The following is an 18,064-nucleotide window of genomic DNA, read 5'->3' on the forward strand; positions in this document are numbered from 1 at the left end:
TATTATTCCTAAACTAAAACCTAGACTATATGACTTGAAGTATTTCTTCATGGCCATGTCCATCTTCAAAACCTGCAAAACAAAGAATCAACACTAGCCAGAATGTTAGTGTTAGCCAAAGATTCAGTTTGGACAGTTAGCAAATAACACAAGATTCAGATTTGGACAAGGTGCAAATCTGTCACAAAGACACTTGTGCTTGTCCAAAACCAGGGACAGCACAAGATAAGGGTAGCAGCAGACCAAACCTGAGCACCACCAGGGGCTCAAGTTTCAGCATATGAGAGCACACCGCTCAAGTGTGCTGGGCAGCAACAGCAAGGCCATGCATCAGGTTAGTCACCAAGCAAGCCAGGCCTGTGTGTCATGGCCAGAATAGAAGTAGGCCTCATATAAAAGCAACACAAACCCTAGAAATTGTAGCAGTCGACCAGATAAGGAATTCACCAGGTAAGGGTGAAGCTATAACACACAGTTCATCCAGTTCTTGCTCAAGAACAGAACCAAACCACACAACCACTTAAGCCACCAGAAATCATGGTGACCTAGAAGATCAACTAGACCTGGAGGTGAAGGGCTGTGAACAAACCACAAGTCTGCATCAACACAAAATCTCATACTAGGAGCTGGAACAAGGTATACCAAGTTCCTGGAGCAGATCCAATGGATCTAATCCATAAAACATGCATGACATAGTCATGGGGTTGAGCAGATGCTCAACAGGGTGAATCATCACTTGGTTTTCACCAAGGATCACTACTAGTCTAAAAAGCCACCAAAATAGAAACCATCCAGATACAGATCTTGTGCACAGAAGCAAGATCTGATGCACAGATAACACCAGTAGATGTATTGCAATAAATAGCAGCTAGTATAGACTACACAGAAAATCCTAGGCACATAACCATCAGTAAAACCCTAGATTTCATCACAGGCAAGCATATTGGCATTCATAGTTAGTATGATCCCCAAATATGCAAGCAAAGTTGAGTAGCCCACAAGATCCCACCAAATAGGTGAGCAACCAATCAGTAGCAAGGCTACTGAGGTCACATCACACTTAGCACCATTTAAAGTAAAGCCAACTATAGAACATCATCATCCAGAGTGGATTCAGATTCATTTGCTTGTTAAATCCTTATAAACAGCAAATTCATTTACAGGCAAGTAATTTAAATCATCACTGCATAAGCAGTTCATCATAAATCAATTTATTCAAGCATGAATATATCACAGATCCATGCTATTTACTGACAGTAGCATATTGTAAGGCAACACAGCACAAATCACTGCATCATAGTCACTGGATCAAGTCCAGTGAGCTAGGATAAGCAACAGCACATATATACAGTAGCATAGTGATGCTTGAGCATCAGCATCAGCAAGGAAAATGCTTCACTTAGTCACAAAATTAATCAGCAACCAAGCACTGATATTTAATTGATCAAATGGATCAATTGAATCAAGTCAAGCCACACAGATAAGCTAGCCAACAAGGAATGGTTGATCCAGTGGATCAATGGCTTACACAGAAGGCACAGAGCACCTCACACACCTCACTGGCATTCACAAGTGTCACAGATACATAGCAGTACACCTAGACAAGCAAGTGTAGCTTGCCAGTAAGCATAGCAAGCCCATAAGCATGAACAGCATGGTATATCAAGCCCATAAGCAAGCACAGCATAGCATAGCAAGGTCAGAGCATGCTAGGAGCAATAGATAATTACCACCTGACATGTACAGCAAGCAAGGCAGCACTGGCCAGTACCAGAAATTGGTAGATTGGCCATACCTTGTAGAAAAATGGAAGCACGGGCAACTTAGGCAGCCATGGCAAGGCTCTGTGTGATCACAGGATCACCAGAGAGCAGTAAAACAGGAGGAAGAAGAGGCACAGTAGCTTGGGAGGAGCACAGGCATGGAGAAGAGAAGGAGGAGGAGCAGAACACTTACATGCGCCTGGTGGCAGAGGCTATGGCATGGCGAGGCAGTGCTCGCGCGGCCATAGCAGCTGCAAGACCCGGGTAGGCGCCGGCGTTACACCGACGAGCACGAACACCACCACAAAGAAGACGGCAAGACGGAGACGACGGCACTGGTACTGCAAGCAGCACCGCACCAGGTCGGTCTCAGGGGGCGCGTACGTCGACGGCGAGGACGAGAGTTCGCCGGAGACCACCAAATCGTCCGAGGCGATTCTCCAGTGGATCCAGAACAGAGGCGATTCGCCAGGAGAGGAAGAGATTGGAGAAACCACGCGGACAGATCGATAGATCGTCTCGCGGTAGTCCAGATCAGGTAGGTGGCGAAGGTAGGGAGGCCAGGAGGTGGCCGGAGCACGGCGGCGGCCATGGCGGCGACGCCATCGCCACGGGGTCGCGAGAGATTAGGGTTAGGGCAAGTGAGCGAGAGAGACGAGTGAGTGAGCGAGGTGGGCCGCTTCGGCGCCACCGAGCCACTTTGGGGCAAGCCTTAGTGGGCTGTCCCATGGGCTTAGGTTAAATGGGCTGGGCCCAATATGGGTCCAGGGGGGTATTTTGGTCTTTTTACATTTAATAAAAGACCAAAACTTTACCAAATTTTAATAAATCAAAAACAACTCTAAAAATCCAATAAAAATTGGATTTATGAATGAAAAATAAATCTTAACAAGAATAAAATATGAAATGGAATTTATGAAACAAATTCAAAATTATGAATTTTTAGAATTTAAATAATAACTTGGAATTTAAAAATTATTATTTCCTAGTATTTAAAATTCAAGGAAAAATCTCAAATAAGTTCAAACACTTATTTTCAAACATTTCAAAATGAAATTCTATTATTCCAAGTCATTTCTTTTGAAAAAGGGTATTTATCCCAGAAAGAAAAATACTATATTCCTTTTATTTCCAAAAACTATAGAGGTAACTCTATAATTTTCAATTATTTTTAGAATGATTAAAGGAATCACCAAGTAAATAGTTTTACTTTGAATTGTTGTACTTTGTGTAAATTAAAATGGTTTATACTTTTAAATCAATTGTAAATTACTGTCAAAGACATAAATCTTAAATACAACCCTAAATTGTAATAACTCAACGGGGTAAAGGGATTCAACATAAAATAATACATCCATGATTGCATTATTTGGATTTTATAACATTGTCCTTACCGGACAATGATGCTTCTTACAGAACCCGAGGTCCAGGTTCCATCAACTGCATTGAACTGCACTATCTCGCAGTCCACAGGCAAGTTCACCCTTGCTCATGTCAACTTGAGTATTTTATACTACTTTAATGCAAATCTATATACTTATCATTCCTGCATCGCAAATGAAATGTTACTTTACAACTATGAATATGACTATGTGGCTGGCAATGGAACCATGGTATGTGTTGATATGGTGGAGGTTCCATTGCAATGGGTTATATCACCCTAGGATTAAATTACCAATGCCGTCCAGTGATTCTTGCGCCGTACAAATCGCGTTGACCATGAGATCTATAATGGCTCTGGGGAAGCCAGTCGTATCTTTTCCCTTCTGCATGCCAACGGATTGGTAGAGCCGGCGAGGTGCTGGAGGCACTGCCGTAGGTTGGGATAGCCTTTTAAATCCCCATCCATTAGTGATGATGGCTCTACGATCTATGAAGGATTGTCCAAAGTACACCATGAGTAAAGCCGTATTATCGGGGGAAGTCTACTGGAGGTGTGCGGGTGGACAAAAGGGTGGGTTTGCAGTCGCGGAGAAGGCGGTGTGGGCTTGGATCTTTATACCTGGCCTCACACCAAAGGAAGTGTGAACGGGGGCAAGTCCCTGCGGATGGCAAAAAGGGTGAGATCTCTTGTGGGAAAAGTAATGCACCTCTGCAGAGTGTATCAAATTGTGGCTGTCACTCCTTGTTCCAGGAAGGGAACTGCGAACGCGGCAGGAAAGGAACTCCATGAAGTTCTAGTCAACCTGTGAAGACTGACGGGCATAGTTTTCATAATAAAAGCAACCTTTTGAAGAAATGTTTTCAAAATATGCATTGACCTGCGATTTCCTGATCAATGGTCGTAGCTAGTGCATCAAACACCTTTTATTCTTTTAGAACTTGCTGAGTACCTCTGTATTCACTTTCTTTCGACACCCTTGCTAGACTGTGATCCGGAAGTGGAGGCTATCAACGATGGAGCACCAGAAGGAAGCTACGAGCTGGTCTACGAAGAACCTGATCTTACCGGCGGAGTGGAAGGCGTAGACTATGGGATAGTCTACGGACCAGATGACACGGAGGTGGAGGAGTAGTGACATACCCTAGCATCATAGAGCCGAGCAACGTAGAACTTACCTAAATAAGTTGTTGAGCTCTTTATATTTGTTATGAGTTGTAATCGTACTTAAGTAGTATCCTAGGGTGTTCTCATAGGACCTGTGAGAATACCAACTTGTTAAGACAATGTTTGTAATAAAGTATGGAGTGTTATGACCTGCAATGTTTCTGTTGTACCACTCTGAGGGATATGGCAAATTGTGAAGAAGTCCCTTCGCAAAGATCATATCAACGACTTGTATACTACAACATGCAGTGGTATGCTGGGTCACCGCAGCGGGATGCCGCCTTGGGAGCGTTTCCGCGACCTGTGCCTCCAGCGGTTTGGGCCGACCCTCCGTGGCAGCCGCCTCGCCGAGCTGGGACGCCTCGCCTTCACCACCACGGTCCAGGACTTCGCCGACCGCTTTCAGGCGCTCGCGTGCCATGCCCCGGGCGTCTCGGCACGCCAGCGCGCCGATCTCTTCGTCGGCGGCCTCCCCGACTACATCCGCGTCGACGTCGAGATGCGCGAGCCAGCGGACCTGCAGACGGCCATGTACTACGCACGAGCCTACGAGCAGCGCGCGCTCGCCATGCGGCGGGTCTACGCGCGCGTGGCAGCGCTCGTCCCGCGCCCCGCCCCGCTCCGACGCCCACCACCCCGCCACGCCCGCACCGGCCGCTGCGCCCGCAGGCCCTCCTGCGCCAACTCGCCCCTTCAAACGGCTGACGGCTGCGGAGCAGCTTGAGCGGCGCCGCCAGGGGCTGTGCTTCAACTGCGACGAGAAGTACGCGCGGGGCCACACGTGCGCCCGCCTCTTCTACTTGGAGACCGTCGACGACGCCGACGTTGAGGCCCTCACCGCCGAGCTCGCGGCCGCCACCGTCACTGAGGCCGGTGTCACGACCTATGCGCCAGTCGACGCGTCCGCCTTCGTCGTGTCTCTCCATGCTATGGCGGGCATCAACACGGCAAAGACGATGCTGCTTCCGGTGACGATCAAGGGGGAGCGTCTCACTGCGCTGGTGGACACGGGCTCCACGCACAACTTCCTGTCCAACACCGCCATGCGCCGCCTCGCTCTCCAGCCGGCGGGATCGGAGAAGTACAGCGTCACCGTCGCCAACGGGGATCGTCTTACGTGCCAGGGCATGGCGCGACAGGTTCCCGTGCTCGTAGGCAACGAGCCGTTCTCCATCGACTGCGTCGGCATCGACTTGGGCTGCTACGACTTCATCCTCGGCCTCGACTTCCTGAGCACCTTAGGCCCCATCCTGTGGGACCTTGACGTGCTGTCCCTCATCTTCTGGCGCGAGGGCGGCCGCCGTGTTCACTGGACGGGCGTGGGCAGCACTGGCACATCCCCGCAGCTACACCTGATGGCCGCCGCGCTAGACGAGGCGCATCCGCTCCTGGCCGCCCTACTGCAGCAGCACGGCGACCTCTTCGACGAGCCGCAGGGCCTCCCTCCCTCGCGACCCTGTGACCACCGCATCCACCTGCTGCCGAACACGGCACCCGTAGCGGTGCGGCCGTACCGGTACCCCACCGCAGAAGGACGAGCTCGAGCGCCAGGTGGCGGTCATGCTAGCACAGGGCATCATACGGATCTCGACATCACCATTCTGCGCCCCCGTGCTCCTGGTGCGCAAGACCGACGGCACGTGGCGTTTCTGCATCGACTTCTGCGCCCTTAACACCGTCACGTCCAAGGACAAGTTCCCCATCCCCGTCGTGGATGAGCTCCTGGATGAGCTGCATGGCACGCGCTTTTTCACCAAGCTCGACTTGCGCTCGGGCTATCATCAAGTGCGCATGCACCCGGACGACATCGCCAAGACGGCGTTCCGCACTCACCATGGCCACTACGAGTTTTTGGTGATGCCGTTCGGCCTCTCCAATGCGCCGGCGACCTTCCAGGCTCTGATGAACGATGTGCTCAGCCCCTACTTACGCCGCTTTGTGCTAGTTTTCTTTGATGATATTTTGATCTACAGCGCATCCTGGGTGGAGCACCTGCAGCACGTGGCCATCATCTTCAACGAGATTCGAGCGCATCGTCTTCACCTCAAGTGCTCGAAGTGCTCGTTTGGCACGACCTCCGTCGCATACTTGGGCCACGTCATCTCCGCCGACGGTGTCGCGATGGACGCGGACAAGGTCGCTGCCGTCGCCGCCTGGCCAACGCCCCAGTCGCCACGAGCTCTTCGCGGATTTTTGGGCCTCGCCGGATACTACCGGCGCTACATCCAGGACTTCGGTCTCATCGCCGCACCCCTCACGCGCTCGCCGCCGCGACGCTTTCTCCTGGGACGAGGAGGCGGCCACGGCCTTCGCCGCCTGCGGCGGGCACTCACGACGGGTCCCGTTCTTCGATGCCGGACTTCGACGAGCCGTTCGTGGTGGATCGCGACGCCTCGGCATCGGCTTCGGCGCCGTCCTTCACTAGGGCGAGGGTCCACTCGCCTTCTTCGCCGCCTTCGCCGCGCCACCACAAGCTCGCCGCATATGAGCGCGAGCTGATCGGGCTGGTCCAGGCGGTGCGCCACCGGCGGGCGTATCTTTGGGGCCGGACATTCCGTGTGCGCACGGACCACTACGACTGAAGTTCTTCTTGGATCGGCGCCTTTCCACCGTGCCACAACACCGGTGGATCAGCAAGCTCTTCGGCTTCGACTTCACCGTCGAGTACCGCCCGGCCGCCTCAACACGATCGCCGACGCCTGTCCCGCCGAGACGTTGACGATGCTGCGGACGCACCCACGGATCGGTGCAGCCCTCTGCATCCACTCCGGGCCATCTTTCGCCTTCATCGACGAGGTTCGCCGCGCTACTGCCACGGCTGCGGATGCGCAGCAGCTGCGCCAGCGCCTGGCCGACGGCGAGCTGCCCGCGCCCTGGCGCCTGGACGAGGGACTACTCCTCCATGGCCGCCGCATTTTCGTGCCGGATCATGGAGACCTGCGCCACCAGGCCTTGTCCTTGGCGCATTCTGCAGGTCACGAGGGCGCCCAGAAGACCCTGCACCGTCTCCGCACTGATTTTTACATTCCAGGGGATGGCGCCCTGGTGCGAGACTGGGTGCGGGCGTGTGTCACATGCCAGCGGAACAAGACGGAGACGCTCCGTCCGGCAGGCTTGCTACAGCCAATGGACGTGCCGTCCCAGGTGTGGGCGGACATCTCGATGGACTTCATTGATGTGACGCCCCGGAACCGGTACCATGAGGATTCCAGCGATCCCGCCAAAATCCGCACGATATCGATCTAGAGACGCCCTCCGACACGACGTGCGCGAAGAAGCACACACGTGATGCCAGAGGAATTAACACGAGCGGTAACATTACAACAGGATTACAATAGAGCCCACAAGATACATATATTACAACAACGACTCCAACGAGTCAAGATACAAATAGATACATACAAAGATCCGAATCATACAAAAGATCGAATGCGTCCGAGTACGGACAAGATACAAATTGGACTAAGAGTCCTGAAGATAACCAGTGGCGTCCATAACCCTGCCCAGGCCAAGCCGGAAGGGTAACCTTGCTAACGTCGTCATCTCGTACCTGTCAAAGTCGGGCCATCGGTTGCCGACAAAAGGGGGAGGAGACAAAAAGAAAGGAAGGCGAGGGTAAGTACCATTGGCACGTACTTGCGAGACAAGACCAGCTATGCTCGCTGGTGGGCGGTATAAACTTCACCCGGCTATATGTGGAGTTTAGCGGCAGCAAAGCTACTATCCAATAGAGACACGCTACAACATCCGTCTACTCAGAGAAGATAAGAGAGCGCACAAGGTAACAGATAAATACTACACAAACATAACCCAGCCAATGCGATCCCCCTTCGCCAAGAGGTATTGCAAAGGCACACACACTTTTGAAAGAGTTTTATTAGCAAATTATTAACAACAGGAAATAAGGTGGAAGTTGTTCTATGATCAAGCTATACAATTCCAAGTCGTCCATAACCGCGGACACGGCTTATCGATAAGATGTACACCCTGCAGGGGTTGCCCAAATGTAACCATACGCATGCTCGAACCCACTTACTACAGGTGGAGTCTCACAACAAGACCGTTCCCAATGCAAGAGAAAAGTTTAATGGGAGCCACCCAACTAAGCTACCCGTGACGAAGTTCGGCCGTACTCCGATACGGACCCAGAGGTTTGCGACATAGTCCAGGCGGGCACTTACGACCAGGCACAAGATAAGTCTATCCGCGTTATGAGTACAGTACAGAAATAAACACCCGAAGGCAACAGGAAGTAAATCGTGCATCGTGCATATGGGCAAATAAAACCAAGGTTGTGGCTCCCAATAAACAGACTCGAGGAAAGGTAGTGGGTGATGGGGGTCCCACTCCCCCACGTACGGGTAGAGCGCTCAATCTCGGAACAGATAACAAGAACTCGGGTCCTAGGGGATATTAACAAGTCAAAGTTCCGATGCTTTCGCAAAGGGGCTCACAGATGCCTCTGCTTACAATTTTAGTTGTTAACAATAAAGTAAAGCATGAATATCTCCAACAATTGATATAGCATGTGATAACCTCCCAACAAGATATCCCGACCATTTCGAGATATCAACAAAACCCTAAACTCGCCTACGACTCGCAAAGCTGGCAAACAACAAACAATAGGTAGGGCGAGGAGGTGTATCTCGGACATATAGGTAACAGGTGGATAGGGCACGTGACACAACAGAATCGCAACATAAGGATAGCAATAGATCAAAAGAGCATGTAAAAGTAAAATAGGTGAAGAGGTGGGCTCGCCTGTGAAAAGCTGTAGAAGAACTTGTCGTATCTCACAACACCACTTCGCGATCCTATCCGGGAAGAAGCAGATGCTGGAACACACACAACGTATGCAAGTCTTACTACTACGGAAGAAGAATCGGCATGCTATCCAAATTAATCGAAGTCGGAACCCCGGACAAACAATTAGGGTTGAGGTTGCATTTTCTACCGACAAATTTAAGTGTTGATTAGCATGGCAATAGCATGGCAATGGTGAGCTACTTCAATATTAAACGGAGCGGGGAAACCTAGTCGGTATCCGAAATACTCCGCATATATGTGAGGTGAATATGCAAAACTACCACGATGCGTCATGATGCGAGATGCTAACAGATGTATGAATGTCATATTCATGTTCCTCATGTTTTTCTGATCGGAATGGACATAAAGTTTGTTTGATTTGAATTTGTAAAAGTGCAATTATGAAACAATTTGAAAACCATCTGATTGTGCAAATTTTTCTGAAACTGAGTTTGAAATTGAGGGGGAAACATTTAACACCGTGCTGGGAGCTATCCGTGGACAATGACTGTGGGGTCACTGAGCCACGTCAGCGCCAGCGTGTCAAACAGCAAAAAGGTGGGTTTTATCTCACTCGCGGGATTCGAACTCGGGGCTGCGTGGGAGAGATCAAAGATGGTAGCCAGTGGGATGCTGAATCGGATTTGTAGACATACAGGGTGCAGACAAGGTATAGTATGGCAAGGAAGATAACTGAATATGACACTACGAACTGAAGATCGTGACAGCGCTTTCCTGTAGACAACGAAAAATGCACAGATTTTAAAGTTGTGGTTGCGACGAATCTGGACACCGTTTTGGGCGAAACAAAAGAGGTTGAGCAAAAGGGATGTGGCATGGTTAGAATGGAAACGAGTTTTCTCGGAAACGGAGCACGGAGTTGACGGGGAGGGTCGCCGGAAAACGGGACGACGAAACAGCGTCGCGGACTGAAACTGTAACCAGTTTCTGGAGCCAACTTTGGAAGACGAAAGCGTCGTCGATACTTCACCGTTTGAGGTGATTCAAAGATCAGTGGATAGCTGGTGATGTTTTGCATCCAAGGAAACAAACCGTTTGTGCTGGGATGGTCTGGATTGCCGGAGATCTGCGTCTAAAAACATGACCGTGAAACAGACAAAGGTGGCGTTTTTCGTTTCGATTTCGCTCAGATCTTTCTCACGTCGACGATGCAGAGGTGTCGGGGCATGCAAGGGAGGGGGGAGGGGTGTGCTCACCCTGGTGGTGCTCGACGAGGTGGAGAAAACGCCGGCGGCGAGGTAGACGGCGGAGGCTGATGGCCGCTGCACCGGGTTTCATTGCCGGACAGGCGGAGGGGCACCGGCTCGCGTCGGAGGAAGATCGAGGGAGGCCGCAGCAGGGTGCGGGGCTGGCGGACGTGGCGTCAGGCATGCGCTGTTGATGGACGGACACACGGCCGGAGTTGTGCCGGCGACCAGATCCTGCGGAGGAGAGCGGCGATCAACGCCGGTAGCACGGCAAGAAAAACGGAGAGCAACCTGGGAGAGGTTCAGGAGGACGCGGAGCTCACCAAGGAGAGTCGAGCGGCGTCCAGGATGCGGCGCTCGTTGTGTTGAACCAGCCGAAGGCCAAAGGATGCATGCACCACGCCGGTGACGGACGTGTCCGACGAGGAAGATGCAGAACTTGACGGGCGCGCGAGCGGCCAGGGCAAACGAGGACGTCCATGACGGCGCTCGCGTGGAGGCCTGGAAGGAGTAGGGCGCCACGCAGCCATATAGAAGGGAGCAGCGGCCGTCGGGGTTGAGCTGCGTGCGTGATGGTGAACGGCAGGAGGCGGCGGGTCGAGGACGCGAGTGGCGGCCAAGGAAGCAGCGGGCGGGAAGTGGCGGCGCTGATGGGATGGAGAGGGGACTAGGGTTCTGCAGGTGGGCAGCTGCTCGGATTTTTATAGGGGAGGGAGTTGATCATCGGCCGTCCCATCGCGGACAGCGACGTGCAGGTCTTGGGATACGCTGCCGTACGAAGAAGAAAGGGAGAGGAGGTACTCGACCAGTTCCTGGGATGGTTTTGGGCTTCAAGTGGAGATGGCTGTGTGGTGGGCTTCGGTTGATATGGGCTGAAAAATAGATGTTTTGCACTCGGCTCCTTATGGCTTACCGTGAAAAGAATAGGACCAAGAGAATGGTTGTGCTTGAAAAGAATAGACGTGACCCTTTGCAAATATTAGGAATTTGCAAATTGCAAACAGATAACAAGGTAGACAAAGATACAAGAAACAAGGAAGAAAGATGAGAATGTAAGAGTGAAAGAATGGAGGGAAACTTTGGCAAAAACAATTTTCAAAACAATTTAAAGATTTACAAATATTTTGATTTTAGTTTATAAATGAAATACGAAAAATGGGAGGAGGTTTATTATATAAACCATATGAGAGAGAAATAAAATAGTTTTTATTTAAAATAATGTTTAGTTGATAAAATCTTGTGGATGATATGATGCATGATGCATGATGATGCACAAAAGAAAAGGCACACATAAAATCTAATAGGGGTATTTTCCTGGGCCGTTACAATCGACACCACTAACAAGGAACCTCGCCCCGAGGTTCCACGCCATGGTACGGGGGAGAGAGGTGAACTATCGGATCTTCTGGCGACCTGTCGAGCTCCTCGACACCACTAACAAGAATTCTTGCTCCATGTTGTTCGGGCGACACCACTAACAAGAAGTCGTTGTTCCGCTGTTGATGATGCGCTTCCGTCGGGATCCTTAGAAGGTCGGACCTATTAGGATAAAGGCGAAGATCGTCCAACCCACGTCGGAACTTAAGACTCAGAGAATTTGGATAAGAGAGACGACCCAAAACTCGCATAGGTAAGAGGAGAAAGAATATAGATAAGGAGAAAAATAGAGCTAATCAGAACTGTCCAACGAATTTTAGAAAATAAGTTTTGACACGCTAAACTTAACGACCGTTGGCAAGGTTATCCTATAGGCTGGACTAGTGGGGTACCGTCAACCTGAGCTCTGATACCAACTTGTGACGCCCCGGAACCGGTACCATGAGGATTCCAGCGATCCCGCCAAAATCCGCACGATATCGATCCAGAGACGCCCTCCGACACGACGTGCGCGAAGAAGCACACACGTGATGCCAGAGGAATTAACACGAGCGGTAACATTACAACAGGATTACAATAGAGCCCACAAGATACATATATTACAACAACAACAACTCCAACGAGTCAAGATACAAATAGATACATACAAAGATCCGAATCATACAAAAGATCGAATGCGTCCGAGTACGGACAAGATACAAATTGGACTAAGAGTCCTGAAGATAACCAGTGGCGTCCATAACCCTGCCCAGGCCAAGCCGGAAGGGTAACCTTGCTAACGTCGTCATCTCGTACCTGTCAAAGTCGGGCCATCGGTTGCCGACAAAAGGGGGAGGAGACAAAAAGAAAGGAAGGCGAGGGTAAGTACCATTGGCACGTACTTGCGAGACAAGACCAGCTATGCTCGCTGGTGGGCGGTATAAACTTCACCCGGCTATATGTGGAGTTTAGCGGCAGCAAAGCTACTATCCAATAGAGACACGCTACAACATCCGTCTACTCAGAGAAGATAAGAGAGCGCACAAGGTAACAGATAAATACTACACAAACATAACCCAGCCAATGCGATCCCCCTTCGCCAAGAGGTATTGCAAAGGCACACACACTTTTGAAAGAGTTTTATTAGCAAATTATTAACAACAGGAAATAAGGTGGAAGTTGTTCTATGATCAAGCTATACAATTCCAAGTCGTCCATAACCGCGGACACGGCTTATCGATAAGATGTACACCCTGCAGGGGTTGCCCAAATGTAACCATACGCATGCTCGAACCCACTTACTACAGGTGGAGTCTCACAACAAGACCGTTCCCAATGCAAGAGAAAAGTTTAATGGGAGCCACCCAACTAAGCTACCCGTGACGAAGTTCGGCCGTACTCCGATACGGACCCAGAGGTTTGCGACATAGTCCAGGCGGGCACTTACGACCAGGCACAAGATAAGTCTATCCGCGTTATGAGTACGATGTAAATAAACACCCGAAGGCAACAGGAAGTAAATCGTGCATCGTGCATATGGGCAAATAAAACCAAGGTTGTGGCTCCCAATAAACAGACTCGAGGAAAGGTAGTGGGTGATGGGGGTCCCACTCCCCCACGTACGGGTAGAGCGCTCAATCTCGGAACAGATAACAAGAACTCGGGTCCTAGGGGACATTAGCAAGTCAAAGTTCCGATGCTTTCGCAAAGGGGCTCACAGATGCCTCTGCTTACAATTTTAGTTGTTAACAATAAAGTAAAGCATGAATATCTCCAACAATTGATATAGCATGTGATAACCTCCCAACAAGATATCCCGACCATTTCGAGATATCAACAAAACCCTAAACTCGCCTACGACTCGCAAAGCTGGCAAACAACAAACAATAGGTAGGGCGAGGAGGTGTATCTCGGACATATAGGTAACAGGTGGATAGGGCACGTGACACAACAGAATCGCAACATAAGGATAGCAATAGATCAAAAGAGCATGTAAAAGTAAAATAGGTGAAGAGGTGGGCTCGCCTGTGAAAAGCTGTAGAAGAACTTGTCGTATCTCACAACACCACTTCGCGATCCTATCCGGGAAGAAGCAGATGCTGGAACACACACAACGTATGCAAGTCTTACTACTACGGAAGAAGAATCGGCATGCTATCCAAATTAATCGAAGTCGGAACCCCGGACAAACAATTAGGGTTGAGGTTGCATTTTCTACCGACAAATTTAAGTGTTGATTAGCATGGCAATAGCATGGCAATGGTGAGCTACTTCAATATTAAACGGAGCGGGGAAACCTAGTCGGTATCCGAAATACTCCGCATATATGTGAGGTGAATATGCAAAACTACCACGATGCGTCATGATGCGAGATGCTAACAGATGTATGAATGTCATATTCATGTTCCTCATGTTTTACTGATCGGAATGGACATAAAGTTTGTTTGATTTGAATTTGTAAAAGTGCAATTATGAAACAATTTGAAAACCATCTGATTGTGCAAATTTTTCTGAAACTGAGTTTGAAATTGAGGGGGAAACATTTAACACCGTGCTGGGAGCTATCCGTGGACAATGACTGTGGGGTCACTGAGCCACGTCAGCGCCAGCGTGTCAAACAGCAAAAAGGTGGGTTTTATCTCACTCGCGGGATTCGAACTCGGGGCTGCGTGGGAGAGATCAAAGATGGTAGCCAGAGGATGCTGAATCGGATTTGTAGACATACAGGGTGCAGACAAGGTATAGTATGGCAAGGAAGATAACTGAATATGACACTACGAACTGAAGATCGTGACAGCGCTTTCCTGTAGACAACGAAAAATGCACAGATTTTAAAGTTGTGGTTGCGACGAATCTGGACACCGTTTTGGGCGAAACAAAAGAGGTTGAGCAAAAGGGATGTGGCATGGTTAGAATGGAAACGAGTTTTCTCGGAAACGGAGCACGGAGTTGACGGGGAGGGTCGCCGGAAAACGGGACGACGAAACAGCGTCGCGGACTGAAACTGTAACCAGTTTCTGGAGCCAACTTTGGAAGACGAAAGCGTCGTCGATACTTCACCGTTTGAGGTGATTCAAAGATCAGTGGATAGCTGGTGATGTTTTGCATCCAAGGAAACAAACCGTTTGTGCTGGGATGGTCTGGATTGCCGGAGATCTGCGTCTAAAAACATGACCGTGAAACAGACAAAGGTGGCGTTTTTCGTTTCGATTTCGCTCAGATCTTTCTCACGTCGACGATGCAGAGGTGTCGGGGCATGCAAGGGAGGGGGGAGGGGTGTGCTCACCCTGGTGGTGCTCGACGAGGTGGAGAAAACGCCGGCGGCGAGGTAGACGGCGGAGGCTGATGGCCGCTGCACCGGGTTTCATTGCCGGACAGGCGGAGGGGCACCGGCTCGCATCGGAGGAAGATCGAGGGAGGCCGCAGCAGGGTGCGGGGCTGGCGGACGTGGCGTCAGGCATGCGCTGTTGATGGACGGACACACGGCCGGAGTTGTGCCGGCGACCAGATCCTGCGGAGGAGAGCGGCGATCAACGCCGGTAGCACGGCAAGAAAAACGGAGAGCAACCTGGGAGAGGTTCAGGAGGACGCGGAGCTCACCAAGGAGAGTCGAGCGGCGTCCAGGATGCGGCGCTCGTTGTGTTGAACCAGCCGAAGGCCAAAGGATGCATGCACCACGCCGGTGACGGACGTGTCCGACGAGGAAGATGCAGAACTTGACGGGCGCGCGAGCGGCCAGGGCAAACGAGGACGTCCATGACGGCGCTCGCGTCTGGAGGCCTGGAAGGAGTAGGGCGCCACGCAGCCATATAGAAGGGAGCAGCGGCCGTCGGGGTTGAGCTGCGTGCGTGATGGTGAACGGCAGGAGGCGGCGGGTCGAGGACGCGAGTGGCGGCCAAGGAAGCAGCGGGCGGGAAGTGGCGGCGCTGATGGGATGGAGAGGGGACTAGGGTTCTGCAGGTGGGCAGCTGCTCGGATTTTTATAGGGGAGGGAGTTGATCATCGGCCGTCCCATCGCGGACAGCGACGTGCAGGTCTTGGGATACGCTGCCGTACGAAGAAGAAAGGGAGAGGAGGTACTCGACCAGTTCCTGGGATGGTTTTGGGCTTCAAGTGGAGATGGCTGTGTGGTGGGCTTCGGTTGATATGGGCTGAAAAATAGATGTTTTGCACTCGGCTCCTTATGGCTTACCGTGAAAAGAATAGGACCAAGAGAATGGTTGTGCTTGAAAAGAATAGACGTGACCCTTTGCAAATATTAGGAATTTGCAAATTGCAAACAGATAACAAGGTAGACAAAGATACAAGAAACAAGGAAGAAAGATGAGAATGTAAGAGTGAAAGAATGGAGGGAAACTTTGGCAAAAACAATTTTCAAAACAATTTAAAGATTTACAAATATTTTGATTTTAGTTTATAAATGAAATACGAAAAATGGGAGGAGGTTTATTATATAAACCATATGAGAGAGAAATAAAATAGTTTTTATTTAAAATAATGTTTAGTTGATAAAATCTTGTGGATGATATGATGCATGATGCATGATGATGCACAAAAGAAAAGGCACACATAAAATCTAATAGGGGTATTTTCCTGGGCCGTTACAATTGAGGGGCTGCCGAAGGTTGGCGGCAAGTCCGTCATCCTCACGGTGGTTGACCGCTTCTCCAAGTACGCGCACTTCATCGCCCTCGGCCATCCCTATACGGCGGCGTCCGTGGCACGCGCTTTCTTCGACGGCATCGTTCGCCTCCACGGGTTTCCATCCTCCATCGTCAGTGATCGTGATCCTGTGTTCACGGGTCACGTCTGGCGGGACCTTTTTGGGTTGGCGGGTGTTGTGGGTATACTCCATGGGTGTACCATCGACAGTGCCTAGATCCGGCAAGCCCGGGTGGCCCACAGATGGTGGTGAGGCATGTGGCCCATCGGGCGGCCCAGTTGCTGTTGATCATGAAGGAAGAAGTCCGGCCCCGGGATCGATGGCCGGATCCGTACCGACATTGGGAGTAACCCGGATCCACGGAGGCCCATGAGGAACCCGGATCCAGTACGACGTATATGGAAAGCGGATCCGTGACGTGCACGGCAAGATATTGTACCGTAGCTAGGCTATCTGTAATCCGGCTAGGACTCTCCATGTAAACCCTAGATCCGTGCGCCTTTATAAGCCGGATCCCGGGAGCCCTAGAGGCACAACCACAACTCATTGTAACAACGCGAAAGCGCCCAGATAATTCCAGACAAGCAGCAGTAGGCCCTGTCATCGTGCAGGTGTTCCAAAGCTGGGTAACTCGCGTACCACCGTCCCGTGTGCACTCCGCCCTATGGCCCCTCCTTCTTCTCCCCCTCGTGAGGATCCCTCCTCCGAGGTACCGTCGATTTGGCAACGACAGTTGACGCCCACCGTGGGGCCTGCGGCGTCTGGAGGCCGGAACCGGGAGGGTTCCGCCATGGGAAGCTACGACGACACCATCGCTGTGGGGCGCGTCCTTTACGCCGGGAATCTGCCGATCGTCCCTCCGGATGAGTGTTGGATTCCGGCTAGGACAAACCCCGTCAAGCTCTCCATCGTCCCAATAGGCGGCATACACATCTTCATCGGGGAAACCGTCGATTCCGACGGAAACCCACTGGTAAGTAACGCAGACGCGACCGCCGCAGAGCTGGACGCTGTCGCGAAGATCCGATCTGAGATGCAGGAGCTTCCCAAGGAAGATTCCGCCTTGGATCTGGAAATTTCAAAACCCACCCAATCCGCCCCTGAGCAGGAAACAACGGTGGAAGACCAATGCAGATCCGCCTGGGTCTCCCAGGTGTTAGAAAAGCAGAGGTGCCACTTCGTACACTTCTTGGCCCATACCGCCGGAACCGCCCCTGAAGAAGCCGGAGCTGGTCCTGAGCAGGTAGAGGCACCGGAAAACGGCGCAGATCCGGATCAGGCTGAGCCTGTCGGAGAAAGCGAAGCTCCGGTTCAAGAGTCGATTTTGGGCAATCTGAGCCCAATTTCCGGAGATACCCCCTCCATGGATACTGACGAGTTTAACCGCAAGCTAGGGGAGTACGGTTTCGGCGATCAGCCTGAAGTCGACTCCGCCCAGCCTAAGCAGGTTCTCGCAACGGTAGCAGTGCTGGGGCAAACTGGATCTGAAGAGCCAACCAGCCAATCCGACCCTCAGCCATCCCAACAAGGATCTCCAATGTCTCGGGAGCGACCCCGCAGGGATTCTTCCTCGGAGGAGCTCCTGTCAGCTGAAGAGATGGTCGCGCGAGCAGTTCTTAACACACCTATAACCCCGGGCGACGCCGCAGATCTGGAGGCTCTAGAAGCCACTAGACAGGAAATGCTGGCCACTGCCAAGAAGCTCGCCGAGACCGAAGCC

At 51.2% G+C, this 18,064-nt stretch overlaps 2 long non-coding RNA genes across 2 annotated transcripts; both read right to left on the bottom strand.

Moving 5' to 3' along the window:
• Nucleotides 1-7,624: 7,624 nt before the first annotated feature.
• On the bottom strand, nt 7,625-10,661 carry LOC139836076 (uncharacterized). The gene is made up of 3 exons (XR_011752014.1): nt 10,335-10,661; nt 9,073-9,146; nt 7,625-7,861 (listed from the first exon to the last, which is right to left on the bottom strand). It is a non-coding gene; the product is annotated as an uncharacterized lncRNA (long non-coding RNA).
• A 1,665-nt stretch (nt 10,662-12,326) lies between these two features.
• LOC127322064 (uncharacterized) lies at nt 12,327-15,526 on the bottom strand. The gene is made up of 3 exons (XR_011752010.1): nt 14,968-15,526; nt 13,707-13,780; nt 12,327-12,497 (listed from the first exon to the last, which is right to left on the bottom strand). It is a non-coding gene; the product is annotated as an uncharacterized lncRNA (long non-coding RNA).
• Nucleotides 15,527-18,064: the final 2,538 nt, after the last annotated feature.

The sequence above is a fragment of the Lolium perenne genome, chromosome 2, assembly GCF_019359855.2.
Source record: "Lolium perenne isolate Kyuss_39 chromosome 2, Kyuss_2.0, whole genome shotgun sequence".
Classification (NCBI taxonomy): domain Eukaryota; kingdom Viridiplantae; phylum Streptophyta; class Magnoliopsida; order Poales; family Poaceae; genus Lolium; species Lolium perenne.